We start from the raw sequence: 17,722 nt of genomic DNA, 5'->3' as shown, positions 1-17,722 counted from the left end.
ATTGCCCGTAAGAGGGATAAATTATTCACTCATCCTAGATACATGTGAAGAAGTTTCAGCTGCATGGCAACATCACCCAGAAAGACTATCTTCCTTCATTAGTTACTTCCACCTAATCAACTCCTCAGCCCCGCCCCACCGTAGATTCGTTGTTAATATTTCTTGGACCAGGAGACTTGTCATTATCCAAAAGAGCACTGGACTGTGCTGTCATCCGTCAGGCGCTGCGGCAATCTCGCGGCGCGGAACACCTCTGCTGCTGAGTCGGGCCTACCGCTGCTACATGGCGCGCTGACGTATGGCGGCCATCAAGTCGGCCACCTGCTGCGGCTCGGCAGCGCAGCGCAGACGATCGCGCCGCTAGAGTACCGACGCTCCGCTCCCTGCTCGCCTCGAATGATAATCGAAGCACTAAGAAACTGCTATCTGCCGTTTCACTTCAATCAAACAGGCACTCTCGGAACGAATATTTCCGTTTATCAGGAGATACAACTCAGCCTTCCATGTCAGTCTTTCACTTGGTGGAGGTTCAGTGGACAGTTGCCTTAAAGGCATTCTTTACTGACACCAACTCACCACGTCCAATTTTAAAGGTAACTATCTCTCACGACCGTTAGTCTGTTTAAAGCAAACCTGATTTGCATCCTGATAGTGGTGCTACAAGAACCACTTTTATGTGACTGGCGCGAAATTTTAGTAGCTATCTATTTCAGACGTAGATGCAGGCCTACCACCTTCTTTTAAATTACACAAATCCTTCTTGGTATTGCGATACTTTTTTGTCAATGTATTTCGAAATGACGTGACACAGAGCTGAGGCACTTGAATCGCATTCCAGAGGACCATGGTCTACATCCACATCCGGCAATTATTTGATCACCACGACGATATAATTATTTTGCGCAAGACATCTAAGTCCTTATCTCAGTACTAAAATGTCGGACGACAAGGTTAAGAAATTAGGAAACAGCCGGCCGAAGTGGCCGTGCGGTTAAAGGCGCTGCAGTCTGGAACCGCAAGACCGCTACGGTCGCAGGTTCGAATCCTGCCTCGGGCATGGATGTTTGTGATGTCCTTAGGTTAGTTAGGTTTAACTAGTTCTAAGTTCTAGGGGACTAATGACCTCAGCAGTTGAGTCCCATAGTGCTCAGAGCCATTTTGAATTAGGAAACCTCTTAAAATTGTAGAATAAATATTCCGAAAAACCTCGCTCTTGGAACACACTTGCACATGACAAAAACACTGTCTGAAAGCTTGCCATGAGTCATATCTTAAGTGAATGAAAAGAAAAGCAGAGCTCTAGAGAAAGTTATTGAAAGTCTATAGCAGATATGGATGATTCGCTGATAATTAAACAAAATATGTGCCAGCCATTCTACGACAATCAACTCCGACATGTTTATATTGGAGTCCAGACAATCCACAAGTACTTCAAATCAAGAAAAATGTCTATGCTTAATAGCCTGCCCCCAAGCCACAAGCGTTTTAAGCATTTCGATTTAGTAAATTTTTGTAAATTTGTGGTAAGATCTTATGGAACCAAAGTCATTAGGTCATCGGTCCATAGAGCTACACACTACTTAATCTAACTTAATCAAACTTACGCTATGGACAACACACACACACACACACACACACACACACACACACACACACACACACACACACCCATGCCCAAGGGAGGACTCAAATCTCCGACGGGGGGAGCCACGCGGACCGCGACAAGACACCCGAGACCGCGCGGCTACCACGCGTGCTGCTAAGTACATGTCTTCGCCTAACCACGGTAAGGGTGATTAGCTGGCATACCGGAAAGTAGAGGAAAAGGTCACTAAAAGTAGCTAGTTCAACACACGCTGATTACGTCCCAATGTCCGTTCCCACACGAATTCTGATGATTGGTTGCTCCTGAACGTGAGTTGAATAACAATTTGTAACCAGAAAAACAGTGGTGTTTTCGTAAACGTCGTTCACCACTACATTTTTGATTTTCAATATATTTAAACAATATGCCTTATGAAATATTAAAGGATGAGGGTTCAACTGACAGAATGATGTAACGTTGGTCGAAGATAATCTAACAGTTTAGGTGCACTGCGGATTTAGAATTGTAAATGGCCTCTGAGAATTCAGTATTAAACCCCAAATCTCTGCAGTGACGTTAAGGTGTAGCATCAAAGAAAGCCAGTGTGTTTTGGGGAGATCTCCTTCTATGTGATTTCAAAATGCACCAACAGTGATTGCTGGAGAGTTGCTATAAGAAGGAGCTGCAACTTCTATTACTGAAACACGTGATGTTCTAATTGTATATGAAATTTTTCATAACTCAAGGGTGAATAAATATTCAGTGACAACCTCAACCAGCGTAGTGAGTGTTTAATCTGCTATGTTGCTTAATAGTGTATGCTGCCCGATTGTAGTTAACACACAGGGTCTACATCTCAGGACAGATGAAACATAGATGTAAGTAAATATCACCACGATATTTCTGGTACATTTATTATTTATCAAGTGTTTTCGTTCTAAATGATCTTCTTCTAGTGACGCCGAAAGTTCACCAACTGTCTTCGTAAGTATTTGTCATAAAGTGACAGAAATGTACCGGTGTCAGTACTATGAAACGTCTAACAGCGCTATGAATGGCAATTAGATATTTCTGAATCATGACAACGGTGCCACCTGGAAAGTTATTTTAGATTCGAACAGAAAAACACCAAAATAATATTCGGCAAGACAAAATATGTTTTCAAACAAACTGTTCTATTGGAATCGGATGTTGAACTCGGGAAGAAGCTCCTGAAACTCGGCCTATGAAAGACCAAAAGGAAAAGCTTGAGGAAGAATAATTAGAAGCATATAAATCGTCTTCGTGATGGATGTCGAGTTTCAAGTAAAGGGACGGAGAGATACTAGACGTATTGGGGAAGCGGACACGTCTGAACCAAATAAACATATGAAACAGACAAGCGGTGAGAGGAGCTGAGTTATTAATAAACATATCCATGACTAACATAGGTGATTATTCGATAAAGCAATATCAGTCCAGTTTAAATTCCAGTCACCTCATTTCATATTCTCTCAGTTCTGCGATGTATTGAGCTTTAGACTCATCAGCCTGCAGGATTTTAGCTCCTAACAAACAGAAAGGGCTAAGTTCAAAGACCAAAGCTGCGGATTCTCAAATTACTATGTCATGGTCGGTAAGCAATAATATAGTCTTGTAGTTTGCTTCTCTTGTGTCACCCTTTTGTATGCCCACAGTTCATCTCTTACTCTATACATTCTATTAAATATGTCGTACCTGGAAGTTTAAGATCAGAAACAGTGCCACCCCACAAACAAAATTCTAAACCATGGGTGTCCATAAAGGATTTTAAATTATTAGGATTAGAAAATCGTTGATTGTTATAGAACGCTTAAAATTTTCAGAGTATTTTTCCATTGTCTTTTGTTGCAGATTTGTCTTGGAGTTTATGAAAATGGCGACAGACCGTCAGAAGACGCTACGTGTCATCTGCTATGCAGAATCGAAGTATTTGATAACGATACTACGGAATCATCACTGCTACTATGGGAAGGCACCAACCAGCACAAATAGTCACAACGAAGTGAATAACTTAGGAATAAAATACTTAAAAACAGCGATCTGTATGACATTTTTTTAAATATATTTATTGAAATGGTAACAGGTTTCGGTCACTTATCATCATCTTCGGACCAGTGTCTGAAACACAGATAACGTTGCATTTTAGATGGACATAGAAAATGAAGACCTATAAAGTAAAATAAACTAAATGCAAAATTTAATATTGTAAAGCGGTGAGCGCAGGCGCTGGGCGAAGCAGGAACTATATGTGCAAAGGTACAAACGTAGACTGCTGAATAACCTGAATACGCTATAGGTTATTGGAGAAGCTCCGACCAACGGATGCCTCATGACGACACCATGGGAAAATGAGGCAACACGTAAAGTAAAAACGCATCAAAAATATTAAAGTTATAAATCTGAGTATAAATAAGAAATAATACAAGAAATTACGTCAGCCCGTGAGCTGTAGCTAATCAGTAAAACAACGATAAAATGTAAATGCGAAAACCAGCTACAATCGGTTATGGCAACGACAGCTGCTCCCTGTGGGCGTTATGTAAAAGTAAAAAACAAATAGTACCGAAACGACGGCAGCAAAGATTATTTAAAGTTCCGCCATCTGTTGCCACGGAGACGATTTGAAGAGTATTGACGTGGTACATTCGCAGTAAGCGGACAGTAAACCGAAGATGTAATGGCAACAGGTGGACGCTGTCGGTCGCTATGGAGACGAGTTTTGGTGAACCACTGATGTGTCGAAAAGATGACGCTGTTGGTCGTCAGGAAATGTCTAAATTATATGAGCCGCCAGGACGTGACGGCAGAAGAAGTCGTGGTTTGGGAATAGAGTTGAAAACTAGGGTAGGTTACCGTAGGCTATCGCAATTAAACGTAGACGACGGTAAATTCCTGGTATCTTTGGTCAGTTCAGGTCGTACCCGCATTACCTGTAAATGAGACGTGTTGCATACCCGTGGGGAACAACCTCTTAACGACCTCTTTCTTAAGGGGGGTAGGAAGTCAAACGGGCCGACTTGGAGCAGGAGACATTTTAATTTCTACTGTCTATACTTTTACAAATAAATTCATAAAACTTTGCCAGCATGACCAGAAAGGATTGAGGGCTCACACTCATAGCAGTGGAAGATAAAAAACGAAGCCAAATATCTTTTTTTTACATGTTAAATTTCATAATTTTTCACTTATTTCTGGCTGCATTTGTTTCTGTAGGTACACGTTTCTTCCTAAGTAAGAGAGATTCTTCGATGAATTTTGCACAGCATACAAGCAGTACTTACAGGTGTATGAAACTCTAGAATTTTCCAAATCTATTAAAAACTGTGGTAAAAATTGAGATAATTAACTATAAAATTTGAGTTTTTTCTAAACATGAAGTTTAAAATGTAACAGTTCATTCATTTTTTCGTAAATAAAATAAACTCTAGAGTTTCATAGATATGTAACTATAGTTTCTACGGTGTGCAAAATTCATCGAAGAATCTCTCTTACTTAGGAAGAAAAGTGTATCTATAGCAACAAATGCAGCCAGTAGTAAGTGAAAAAATGATGAAATTTAACATGTAAAAAATGTTTTCTTTACGTTTTTGAGCTTCCACTGCTATGAGTATGAATCCTGAATCGTTCCTAATCATGCTTTCAAAATTTTATGAATTTATGTGTAAAAGTATAGACAGTGGAAATAAAAATGTCCTGGGGTGCCTCTCCTGTTCCAACAAGTCGGCCCGTTTGACGTCCTACCCCCCCTTAAAGTAGGCGATCGCTGTCTTACTACATTACCCCAAGAAACCTGAAGGGGTGAACCGTCTAAAAACTGAGAATATAAAATGGGCAACCTACGGAATATGTCTGTTCTACATAACTATCCTCCTGTATGTTAATTAAAAATAAACAGAATTTGTAGGAAAATTCAAATGCTCATTGTTCAATTCAGGTTTCATTCGAAAATTGTTGATCTAGAACGTTGAGCATAGGTATGCTGCAGTAAAAAATACAGAAAGCTGTACAGATATGTCATATAGTGCTATAAAATTCCATTTCCTCAAACAAATGGTCAAATAAAAGAACATAGTAAACAAAAACGTATCAAATATCCTATCAATACTTCGTCGGACTCATATAAAACTTGTTTCTCTTATTGAGAAACAAATTTGCATTTATCAATAATAACAGGAAACCGTTGCTTTGATCGCAAGGAAGAACATTCTGTTGAGTACAAAGTAAATTTTACTTGCATCAAATGTAATTGCGTTAATTATACAAAAGCTCAGAAGTTACGCGATCAACTAATTTTTAGCACCCATAAAATGCCGTTTGTATTCTTTAAGGAAAAAGGATACACAGTGCACTAATTCTGAATTATGACCGAGTGAGGTGGCGCAGTGGTTAGCACACTGCACTCGCATTCGGGGGGACGACGGTTCAATCTTGAGTCCGGCCATCCTGACTTAGGTTTTCCATGATTTCCTTAAATCGCTTCAGGCAAATGCCCGGATCGTTCCTTTGAAAGGGCACCGCCGACTTCCTTCCCTAATCTGACGATACCGATGACCTCGCTGTTTGGTCTGTTCCACCATATCAACCAAGCCGACTGAGTGGTTCTACTTAAGCGCGAAAGAAACGACCAACCAAACAGAGAAAGAAACAAAGAGATATCATCGACTCACAGTTTCTGTCTTGCACGTTAGTCTTTCTTTCCATACGATCCTACCAACATTACCAGTAATCCCACATTTTACCACGTTATTTATGTACTCTATCAAAACTACCAAACCTATGTTTTGGTGGAGCGCAACTCTGTCTGGAAAGCACCCGTGGAAATTGAAACGTCGCACCAATGTGGTGACAAGAAGCCATTTGGCACGGTAGATATGTGAAGGGCGGTGGACAAACCAAAGTCATTATAATAAAATAGTTTGCTGCGTCAAAAACGTTAGACAGGCATTGTTATAGATCTTCCTCGGACAGTTTTTTGTGTCTTACACACGTCCTGAGAGTGCAAGCTATATTTAAAAGCACTTCCAAGAAGTCAGGTCAGTCTAAATGTGCCGTATACAATGAATAAGTCATTTACTGAGATATGTATGGGTCGTGTTTGTCCCATTGCATGGTATCCTCGCTTTCCCGTTGTCACACAATTAGACATCTTTTTTGTGGAGTTATAAGGATCGCGTGTACACAACATTAGTCAAAGCCATAGCTACCAATACTGCACGAGTGAGTGAAGTGATGAGAAATGTTGGTGCTGAATGTTAACCTGCACGTTGGCAAATCTCGAATACCGCATTGATATTCATTGAAATTCTTATGTAACAGATAAAACCTTCGAGATCTGCTAAGCACTTTACATCAAACCACGAAGCTCTGACTCTAATAATTTGCAGGTTTGATTTGAAATGATAGCGGAACTTTATGGGCAGTCTATACTACTCAAGATTCCCCCAAACAAAAATTCACATACGGATATCAGACCAGCAATAACTCTTTGTAGTGGCTGTTTTAAAATGTAGCGAGGAGCTTTTTATTGCTTTTGCTCAGTAACATCTACCTTAGGAGCGAGATACCTGTATTATTTCCCGAAACACTCGCTGCTGCATCAAATATACGGCGAGCCGGTGCAGAGCGCAGTATTTCAATACCCCCTGCGGGAGACGGGGAGCGCCTGCTGCTGCGGAAGGCAGGCAACCAGCTACACGAGACGAATCCTCCCCAGATGACAAGCCTCCATCCTCTGCATTCTTGTTTTTCGGTCTCTTCGTGAGGCAGTAAGCTGGGAGAGCGCTTATGGAGCTCCCGAATGACTCTGCAGTGGAGCGATGACTGAAGCGAAGCTGCCTCGTTACGAACCGTAAAGACTATCATATGTATCGACTGAAAACGGACACAATTTAGTAACGGTACCCTATCTTCTTGCCGTGTTGCTGTGAAATACTAACACTGTATCATATAATTTTAGCAAACGTGTTAGAGAAAATTTATATCCTTTATTCTTCGGTATTTGTAAGTGTATATCTATACAGGGTGTTACAGCTATAGGTACAGATATTGCGATTAGTGGTACGCTAACATGTACCGACTTCAGTGTGTACGCTGTTTTTCTCTTTTTCTGACAGTCTTCCCGCAAACACATTACTTAATTTACAACCCGATATGTATTCTGCACAGTCGTTAACAACACCACGAAATGGATTACGCCTGTCAGTACAGACTTTTCTTTTCTCTTCACGCATCCACGCCTGACTTGCTTCCCTGGAGAAAATAAGCTGTAATGGTTTCGTTGTGCCACACGTACTAACCAATCTAAAAACATACTACTCGTAATAACTATCCTTACTAGTCTGCAAATTCAGTAAATCCTGATGCAGTGTCGTTCAGTACACTGTCCTCAGTCATCATTAACAATATCGGCACCTGTACCCCTAATACCATGTATGGCATTCTCCTCCCTATATCCATACCATCTTCACTACTGTCACCCGATTTTTTTTTTTGCGCTTTTGTCCTATATTGACGCAGGGTCGGAGTGATTATCACTGGATTTGGAATAGTCAGTTTGACGAGTCTACCTGTATATTATTCGTGGGAAAGTGAGCGAATGTTTTCTAAATGTTTGCGACTCGTGTAACGGAGGCGGGACTTGGGTACCAGCGCGGTATTCACCTATTGGGATGCGGGAGACTACCTACAAGCCACACCCAGGTTGGTCAGCACACCGACATTCGATGTTAAGTGCAGGGCTGCTCGACCCGGAACATGCGCACCTTCCCATCCCGGAATCTGCGCTTTACCAAGCGCAGCTATCTGGACCAGTCCTACTGCTGTTCGGATGATATTGATGTAAACTATTTTCGTTGAGATGTGCTCGGGACCGAACGTATTAACGACCACTGCGACATGAACCTTAAAATCCTTTCCAGGGGCTCCCAGTCATGGCGATAGACAAGATAGTGAGATACCAGACCCATATATTTCGTCTGGAATATGTGTATCAGTGGTTAAATTTTATTGACTTTCAAGTACTAGGACTGTGTCACGGAAACCAGCTATCACCTGCGCCGGGATTGTTTCGGAATGCCTGAGCACCCACAGATTATATTCCTATGTATAAAATATCGAGACGAGACAAAGTGTACGTTAAATGAGAATATTTCATGACTGGTTGAGCATTCGCTTTTTTGTTGTGTCGTGGAAACTATACTCATTTGATTCGGCAGATCTTAAACCAAAGTCATTTGTCAATATATGAATGATGCTTTTGTGTTGTGGCCGCACGGCGAAGAAGACTGTCACGCTTTTTGTAGTACCTGAATTATACCCATAAGAATATCAGATTTGATATGGAAGTGGAAAAGAGCGGCTGTCTGCGTTTTTTTGGCCGTCTTGGTGAGACAGAAAGTGGATTGATGATTGGGGCATTCCGTTTCGAACGTTGGTTCACTGGGCACACATTGTGTGTGTTGGAGACAGCCTTTCAAAGGAGCTGGAACACCTGCAATCATTGTTCGAAGATAATGGATATTCTCCACATCAGATCAGCACAGCCTTAAGGAAAAAGAAACGAAACCAACCACGCGATTAATAGGAGAAGGTGTGGGTCAGGTGAAGGGCGTTCCTCCTGTACGTTGGCAATATATCGTCGAAATTAGGTATAATCGTTAGAAAACGTGAAGTCAAAGTAATCTCCCGCCCACTTACAAAGAGGTGTGCTCTTCTGGGTTCGGCAAAGGGCGATCTGAAATCTACAGACTACCTTGCCTGTGTGGTAAAGCCTACGTTGGTCAGACAACATGCACAGGGCATTGAAACTGGAATGGACGTGGTCTCCACACTCGCCTTTTGCAAGCCAATAAGTCAGCCATAGTCGATCATTGTATCCCCACAGGGCATTACATGGGATATTCCGCCACGAAAATCTTGGCCTCGACGAGATCCTTCTGGGATTCATCTATTAAGGAATAGGTGAAAATATGTTTAGCGTAAGATCTCGTTAATCGTGTTGTCAGCTTTCAACCAGATACGGCGTGGTGCCCGATGACACCTTTAATTTCTTCAGAACGAAGACATTTCATGACTTGTGACACGCCTAGCGACGTTTACTTTTATTCATTTTGACATCGGAATCTGCAAGTGAGGATTCCGACAGAGAGCGCGCATGTAATACCGTGGCGTGAAGTCGACGTTATCCGGCTGCAATCCCGAAACTTCACGGTATACACATCCCCGTCGCGATGTTTACGCGTGCCGTGGTGAACAAGAACCACATGCTCCACAATCATTGTAATCTGTGTAAATGAAGACAGAAAATAATGGTTAGAGCCAGTACCCATCAAAAACTGGAGTGTTAATGCTCGTAGACTACAGCCCCTATTTTAAGTATGTTTTGCTGGTTTCACTAGAAGCCCAATTTGATCAGAGATTAATCTGAGGTATTTATAAGCAAGTCACGAATACGTTACCGCTAATTAATTACAGGAAAGCGTAAAGTTGATGGTATAGGAGCACGTGGCGGAGTGTGTCGTGACAGATCAGTCACGTAGACAATGCAGACGCCGGTCAGCAGCAAAAGCATCAACAATATTTCCGCTGGTGAACATGCATACGAATGGCACAATCAAGAACTTCGAGTACTGTAATCTCTGTTCGCGAGAACCAGAAGGAAGACAATACACACTCATAGAGACCCAAAAATATTAGGGTTACAAACTATCTGCTTGGCGTATCAAAGATAGCTGTACGCTTAACGTTTTAGGATCTCTGATGTGCATCTTCTGTGGGTGTATCAATAAAGTGCGTAGCTTCATGTAAATGAAGCAAACATCTGAAGTCAGTTCCTCGGATAACATTTTAATTTCTAGATAAATAAAACTAAAAAATAAATATTTTGCAGTCGTATGTTCTCTCTGCTGCGCACTCTTTGTGACAGAGTTTAAGGATAAAGAAAACGATAGTGCAGCTTACTACAGTTTCACACCGTCACTAGTTTATGACCTAGGCGACTTTTCTTTAATGCTCGTAGTTTTGATGGTGCTGCGAAATCAAGTAACCCACAGAAATTAACTTGAATAATCATTGCTGTTAGGAATATGCTTGATTACAAATAATCCTATAGGAAAATTTTGTGATGTAACGTTTAAGTCCTCCAGTTTCGCCACGTTGTATCACATTAGCTGACAGCTACTACATTTCACCTTCCCACTCCAGAGCCCCGGTTGCTGTGATTGAGTGTTTCCTTAGTGTTAACCATAGGCTCAAACTCAGAATTTAGTCTACTTATTGGTAATAGTGTACGTTTCTCTGTTGCACTCGCTCGAAATTTTTGAAAATTAATTCAAAAGTTCTTATAAAATTCTGTGGGATGGCATTAATAAATATGAATATGTACTGTAAAACTAAGTGTAGAATGTGCGTACAGCTAAAACTCAGAAGCGAATCCCAGTACGGTTAAGGGAGTTATATGATGTGGAGCCCTGTATCCACCATCCATGAAGAAAGTCCCCGTTTTTACTTGAAGGGCATGGTTTTCAAGATGTAAGGGATGGGAAATTTCGCCCTCTAGAAATTTCTAGAATATTCCAGAAAATTCGGGAGCATTCTAGAACATTCCAGAACATTCTAGAGTATTCGAGCGCTTTGCACCACATTCCAGAATCTTCCGGAATGATCCCCAATATCGCAGGATGTTCTGGAATGCTTTGGAATGTTCGAGAAGATTCCAGAATTTTCTGGAACATTCCGGGTCATTGTAGAACATTTCACGACACTCTAGAATGTTGTTGAATGTTCCGGAACGTTGCGGAGCATTGAAAGTCGTGTGGCACACATTTTATAAATGCAGTGGGTTTTTAAATATTTACTAAATACATCTGCACAGTCAGATAATAACTGTACCAAATCCTGCTGTTGCATTGAGTTCAAATTTTCGGACTGTAATACTTTGTTCACAAGTGCTTCCACATTTGCTTTTAATTGATCACCTTGTACGTCTGGATAATAGAGATTTTGTCCTAGAGAATGATTGTCTAAATGTAGTATCCACTGATTCCTACATTTTATGTTAATAGCATTACAATTAGGCACAGGTACCTCTTCAGATCAGAGCATGGAGAACTCTATCCTCCTACCCGTGTTCATCAAACTTAATTTTCCCCGAGAAAGGTCGATTACTGCGTCCCTTTCTTTTAAAAAAATTTACCCCCAAAATGCAGGCTACCTTTAAACCCTTTGCTACCAGGAACGAGCACGCTATGGCTTCTCCCCCTATATACATCTCTACCCGCACTTGGAGTTTAATTATTTGTCGCTGTGCACTGATGGCTCCAGTGATTTTGCAATTGTTCACAGGAAAAGTCAGCATACGCTTTTCTTTCCCCAGTACTCTGAATAGGTCCATACTCATGACACTGACAGTAGCACCTGTATCTACGATTGCTTGCACATCAATATTGTTAATTTTTATCTCTATTATCGCTTGTACTTTGTCTTTGTGCTCCTTTATGCACGTGGGTGGTTCAGTTATTAATTCATGTCCCATCTGTACCCCGTCATTATACCTGAGGATACAGACTTCCGATGTTTTGTTCTGTGTCGGGCTGCTCTCACTCCAAACCTCAGCCGACGATGGAGAGCGTATCTCGGCTGAATCTAGTTTGTTGGATTATTACTGGTGGATGGGTGTGGCTGCTCTGTGTCGCTGACTTCCACTATGTGTAAGTTGTGTTGCGTCGGCCGCCACGGTTGCGCAACTGGCGCATTTTGTGGTGGCGGTCGGTTATTGTCATATCTTTCACTGTTTTGCCGGTCCGAACTGGGCCTCTGGTTCTGTGGCCAAGTTCGGTGTGCATCGTTACAGGTATTGGTGTTCCACGGCCCCCTGGCATTTTTCCATTTACTATTGCTGGGTGGGCCTGTTTCATATCGGTCATCGAACCTCCTTTTCCGGTCATTGTCCACCGGCGGACTATTGCCGTTCCGGTCTCTACCTCTATTCCCGTTTTGTACATAAGCTTGTCTCCTATTGTTACCCCCGCCGTTTCCATTATTTGGTGGAGGCGTGTTATTTCGACCATTTCTGTAGCCGTTTCCGTTACTTCTAGCCTGTTCAGAGGCTGCCTTAACATCCGCCTGAATCATGTCAATTGAGTCCACAACAGACAAGAAATGTTCCATGTCGTTCTCCGGTACGTGTATAAGTTTTTCCTTTACGTGTATCGGCAAGTGTGATTTCAAAAGTCTGATCAAATCCCGGGATGAAATCTGCTCTTCCCTGTAACGGGTCTTATTAATATATTTCTCAAAATTTTCGCAAATCGTGGAGAATACGGCTCTGGATTATATACCTCTTTCCGTAATCTCTCCTGAATACATGTTGACCAATATTTGGCCAAGAATGCCTTTTCAAATTGCTCATATGTGTCGCAACTGTCAGCTGCTTCGGTTGCCCATAATGCAGCATCTCCTTGTATTTTAAGACATAACGTACTGTATTTTCTGTGTATGACTCCAAACACTAGGCAAAATGTTTCTAAATCCCTTGATAAATACTACAGGGTGAACAGATTTCTTCTCCGTTGTAAAGATCTGAAACTGTCGGTTTTTAATCAGGCTTTCTTCAATCACTATTTTGGAGTGACATTTGTTTGTTTCGCTAACATTGGTTGCCTGTTCTGTCTCGCAGTCGCAATTTCTCACTGCTGTATTTATATGCCTATCATTGTTAGACCTGGCTGGCATCACACGCTTGTGCGTCGCCGTGCAACAAGCTGTTTTCCAGCTCCGCAAGACGACGGCAGCGGAATGTCATTGTGCACCGCCCGCTTAGGTCCTCCACTTCCGCACTCGAGCCCATATCTTTGGCCTCAATCGCGGCGTGCACCCTCTCGTCTATTTTATGGTTAAGATCGGTGTGGCAGCGGAATGTCATTGTGCACCGCCCGCTTAGGTCCTCCACTTCCGCACTCGAGCCCATATCTTTGGCCTCAATCGCGGCGTGCACCCTCTCGTCTATTTTATGGTTAAGATCGGTGTGGCAGCGGAATGTCATTGTGCACCGCCCGCTTAGGTCCTCCACTTCCGCACTCGAGCCCATATCTTTGGCCTCAATCGCGGCGTGCACCCTCTCGTCTATTTTATGGTTAAGATCGGTGTGGCAGCGGAATGTCATTGTGCACCGCCCGCTTAGGTCCTCCACTTCCGCACTCGAGCCCATATCTTTGGCCTCAATCGCGGCGTGCACCCTCTCGTCTATTTTATGGTTAAGATCGGTGTGGCAGCGGAATGTCATTGTGCACCGCCCGCTTAGGTCCTCCACTTCCGCACTCGAGCCCATATCTTTGGCCTCAATCGCGGCGTGCACCCTCTCGTCTATTTTATGGTTAAGATCGGTGTGGCAGCGGAATGTCATTGTGCACCGCCCGCTTAGGTCCTCCACTTCCGCACTCGAGCCCATATCTTTGGCCTCAATCGCGGCGTGCACCCTCTCGTCTATTTTATGGTTAAGATCGGTGTGGCAGCGGAATGTCATTGTGCACCGCCCGCTTAGGTCCTCCACTTCCGCACTCGAGCCCATATCTTTGGCCTCAATCGCGGCGTGCACCCTCTCGTCTATTTTATGGTTAAGATCGGTGTGGCAGCGGAATGTCATTGTGCACCGCCCGCTTAGGTCCTCCACTTCCGCACTCGAGCCCATATCTTTGGCCTCAATCGCGGCGTGCACCCTCTCGTCTATTTTATGGTTAAGATCGGTGTGGCAGCGGAATGTCATTGTGCACCGCCCGCTTAGGTCCTCCACTTCCGCACTCGAGCCCATATCTTTGGCCTCAATCGCGGCGTGCACCCTCTCGTCTATTTTATGGTTAAGATCGGTGTGGCAGCGGAATGTCATTGTGCACCGCCCGCTTAGGTCCTCCACTTCCGCACTCGAGCCCATATCTTTGGCCTCAATCGCGGCGTGCACCCTCTCGTCTATTTTATGGTTAAGATCGGTGTGGCAGCGGAATGTCATTGTGCACCGCCCGCTTAGGTCCTCCACTTCCGCACTCGAGCCCATATCTTTGGCCTCAATCGCGGCGTGCACCCTCTCGTCTATTTTATGGTTAAGATCGGTGTGGCAGCGGAATGTCATTGTGCACCGCCCGCTTAGGTCCTCCACTTCCGCACTCGAGCCCATATCTTTGGCCTCAATCGCGGCGTGCACCCTCTCGTCTATTTTATGGTTAAGATCGGTGTGGCAGCGGAATGTCATTGTGCACCGCCCGCTTAGGTCCTCCACTTCCGCACTCGAGCCCATATCTTTGGCCTCAATCGCGGCGTGCACCCTCTCGTCTATTTTATGGTTAAGATCGGTGTGGCAGCGGAATGTCATTGTGCACCGCCCGCTTAGGTCCTCCACTTCCGCACTCGAGCCCATATCTTTGGCCTCAATCGCGGCGTGCACCCTCTCGTCTATTTTATGGTTAAGATCGGTGTGGCAGCGGAATGTCATTGTGCACCGCCCGCTTAGGTCCTCCACTTCCGCACTCGAGCCCATATCTTTGGCCTCAATCGCGGCGTGCACCCTCTCGTCTATTTTATGGTTAAGATCGGTGTGGCAGCGGAATGTCATTGTGCACCGCCCGCTTAGGTCCTCCACTTCCGCACTCGAGCCCATATCTTTGGCCTCAATCGCGGCGTGCACCCTCTCGTCTATTTTATGGTTAAGATCGGTGTGGCAGCGGAATGTCATTGTGCACCGCCCGCTTAGGTCCTCCACTTCCGCACTCGAGCCCATATCTTTGGCCTCAATCGCGGCGTGCACCCTCTCGTCTATTTTATGGTTAAGATCGGTGTGGCAGCGGAATGTCATTGTGCACCGCCCGCTTAGGTCCTCCACTTCCGCACTCGAGCCCATATCTTTGGCCTCAATCGCGGCGTGCACCCTCTCGTCTATTTTATGGTTAAGATCGGTGTGGCAGCGGAATGTCATTGTGCACCGCCCGCTTAGGTCCTCCACTTCCGCACTCGAGCCCATATCTTTGGCCTCAATCGCGGCGTGCACCCTCTCGTCTATTTTATGGTTAAGATCGGTGTGGCAGCGGAATGTCATTGTGCACCGCCCGCTTAGGTCCTCCACTTCCGCACTCGAGCCCATATCTTTGGCCTCAATCGCGGCGTGCACCCTCTCGTCTATTTTATGGTTAAGATCGGTGTGGCAGCGGAATGTCATTGTGCACCGCCCGCTTAGGTCCTCCACTTCCGCACTCGAGCCCATATCTTTGGCCTCAATCGCGGCGTGCACCCTCTCGTCTATTTTATGGTTAAGATCGGTGTGGCAGCGGAATGTCATTGTGCACCGCCCGCTTAGGTCCTCCACTTCCGCACTCGAGCCCATATCTTTGGCCTCAATCGCGGCGTGCACCCTCTCGTCTATTTTATGGTTAAGATCGGTGTGGCAGCGGAATGTCATTGTGCACCGCCCGCTTAGGTCCTCCACTTCCGCACTCGAGCCCATATCTTTGGCCTCAATCGCGGCGTGCACCCTCTCGTCTATTTTATGGTTAAGATCGGTGTGGCAGCGGAATGTCATTGTGCACCGCCCGCTTAGGTCCTCCACTTCCGCACTCGAGCCCATATCTTTGGCCTCAATCGCGGCGTGCACCCTCTCGTCTATTTTATGGTTAAGATCGGTGTGGCAGCGGAATGTCATTGTGCACCGCCCGCTTAGGTCCTCCACTTCCGCACTCGAGCCCATATCTTTGGCCTCAATCGCGGCGTGCACCCTCTCGTCTATTTTATGGTTAAGATCGGTGTGGCAGCGGAATGTCATTGTGCACCGCCCGCTTAGGTCCTCCACTTCCGCACTCGAGCCCATATCTTTGGCCTCAATCGCGGCGTGCACCCTCTCGTCTATTTTATGGTTAAGATCGGTGTCTTTTGCCTCTAACCAGTTCGTAAATTCCTTTTCAATTTTGTTCGCCTGTTCGGACATTTTCTGCTCTATTGCTTGACTTGTGTCAATTTCTAATTTTTCCATCCTGTTAGCCAGTACACTGATTTCATCTACGATACTGGCGTTAGCCACCAGGATATTATCTACTCTTTCGCTCAGTTCTTGCACCGCTTTGGGTATGGTTTCATAGTTTTGTCTCAAACTAACGATCTCGCTTTGCGTAGCTTCCAAAGATTGCATTAACTGCAAGTCTCTCTCATGCTGGCATCGATCACGCTCTGCTTGTTTAGCATCACGTTCCATTTTTCGTTCTGAATGCATAGCATCACGTTCTCTATCGCGTTCTGCTTGCATAGCATCACGTTCCTTATCGTGTTCAGCTTGCTTACGTGCAAATTCAGCTACCAATCTCTGGTCACGCTCTGCTTGTTCATGCACAAACATAGCTTGGAAATTGAGCATGCGCTCGAACATAACTCTTAATGATTGCACTTCTGACACCTCACCACTCTCTGGTCCTTGTCTAGTGCGTGTGGGTGGCACAGTATTTCTACTTTCAACTGAATCACTGTCTGGCAGTGGCAACATTTCTTGCCCTTCTTTCCCCAGATTCTCACATTGTACTTCCTGAACTACGCCACTAACATTACTTTGTGCCCCACTTTCTAACTCGGTATCACTGCTTGTTAACTGTCGTTCATTATCCACGTTTATATTTTTCTGACTACGCAATCTAACCATAGTCAACAAAAGAAACAAAATATGAACTAAATATCCTAACATTCAGGTTTCAATGACATAATCAGACAAGAAATGGTCATTTGTTGCAACACACTTATTATATACTACGATGACTAACTACTAAAATTTTCTGTAATTTAAAAAAAAAAAAAAACGCTAACAACAAGCACACAACTAATGATCCGAGAACACCGCACTGAGGCTACTTTACTACCTACAGGTCAACTACACTGTAGCTTTACTTTTTGGTGATCTATCTTGGGTGCAGCTGCCCCCTGGTATTGTGGTAGGTAATTAATTTTTTGATATAATAAGCTCTCTTCTTCAGCTTGCCTCTGGGAATATAGTGTTCTCATGCGAAAAATCATACACAGGTATAACCACACAATATTGGTGAGGCAATACATACAATACATGAAAATATTACTAATTGTTCTCCAACAAAGTTCGAC

Source organism: Schistocerca nitens, chromosome 6 (genome assembly GCF_023898315.1).
Source record: "Schistocerca nitens isolate TAMUIC-IGC-003100 chromosome 6, iqSchNite1.1, whole genome shotgun sequence".
In the NCBI taxonomy this organism is placed as follows: Eukaryota; Metazoa; Arthropoda; class Insecta; order Orthoptera; family Acrididae; genus Schistocerca; species Schistocerca nitens.
Note: the sequence above shows the minus strand (reverse complement) of the source record.